Below are 1,449 nucleotides of genomic sequence, written 5' to 3'. Positions count from 1 at the left end.
CAGAATCAAAGGGAGAAATAGTTCCATGATAATGGAAACTTCTGGAAATTTCAATAACTTCTCTCAATAATGTATAGAATGCCTACATAGAAGATCTATAAGGAAATAAAAGACAACCTTATAGACCAACTAGATGTAAAAAAGTACATATAGAACACTTCACCCTACATTAACAGCACACATCCTCACATGCGCATGCACACACTGTATCATTAGCCAATAGGCCATATATAGGCCACGAAGCAAGTCCCAGTAAGTTTGAAAAGACTGAAATCACACAAAATATCTCTTCTGACCACAATGGAATGAAGACAAAACAGAAAGAAAACTGGAAAATTCACAAATGCGGATATTAAACAAAACAGTGGGTCAAAGAAGAAATCATAAAAGAAATTAAAAAACACTTTGAGAGAATGAAAAAAGCACAACACACCAAAAGTTATAGGATGCAGTAAAAGCAGTACTTAGAGTAAAATTTAAAAATGGAAGTGGGGGCGCAGGCGCGAGCCGGCAAGATGGTCACGGCTGGAGCGGCCGTCTGGGGCGAGCTGCATCCGCCCTGCTGCTCCGGAGCCCACGCCTGCCTGCTCCGGAGCCCGCGCCTGCCTGCTCCGGAGCTGTCAGCTCCGGCCCGGCTCTATCACAAGAAGGTTGTGGATCATTATGAAAATCCTAGAAATGTAGGATCCCTTGACAAGACTTCAAAAAATGGTGGAACTGTATTGGTAGGTGCTCCAGCGTGTGGTGATGTCATGAATTTACAGATTCAAGTGGATGAAAAGGGGAAGATTGTGGACGCAGGTTTAAGACATTTGGTTGTGGCTCTGCGATCCCCTCCAGCTCGCTGGCTACTGACTGGGTGAAAGGGAAGACAGTGGAAGAGGCCTCGACCATCAAAAACACAGACATCGCCAAGGAGCTCCCCCCTCCCCGTGAAACTGCACTGCTCCATGCTGGCAGAAGATGCAGTCAAGGCTGCACTCGCCGATTACAAACTGAAACAAGAACCCAAGAAAGGAGAGGCAGAGAAGTCAGCCCTCGCGGCAGCTCCAGAGGCGCCTCAGCTGCTCACACCACTGCGTGCGCACCTGGAGATGTCAGAAGCCTCCCACATCCCAGGGAAGCCCTGTGAGGTCCGCACAGTATTTGCCATTCACATTGTGACTGATAAAAGCAAAATACACCCTTTAATTGTCCTGAGCCCTGTGATTTCTTTCAGCTCACTTTTGTTGCCTTAATGCACTTAAATGTCTATTTTAATTGCATGTATGGCCTCAGAACTGAAATCAGCAACGAAGTCTTAAGTTTTGAAGCCTGTGATACACATAAAATACCTAATTTTACCTAAATCTATTTTAGGGAAGATTTACCAATAGAATGCCTTGGTCTGATTATTTGATAGAAACAATTATACATAAAACAGATCTGCATGTGTAGACATGTGTGTGT

The 1,449-nt window shown here is 44.6% G+C and overlaps 1 pseudogene across 1 annotated transcript; it reads left to right on the top strand.

Moving 5' to 3' along the window:
- The first annotated feature begins 515 nt into the window (after nt 1-515).
- LOC306640723 (iron-sulfur cluster assembly enzyme ISCU-like) lies at nt 516-1,449 on the top strand (annotated as a pseudogene). The gene has a single exon. The product of its transcript is annotated as an iron-sulfur cluster assembly enzyme ISCU-like (transcript).

The sequence above is a fragment of the Sciurus vulgaris genome (genome assembly GCF_902686455.1).
Source record: "Sciurus vulgaris genome assembly, chromosome: 11".
Classification (NCBI taxonomy): Eukaryota; Metazoa; Chordata; class Mammalia; order Rodentia; family Sciuridae; genus Sciurus; species Sciurus vulgaris.
Note: the sequence above shows the minus strand (reverse complement) of the source record. Positions and strands in the feature narration are given on the sequence as shown.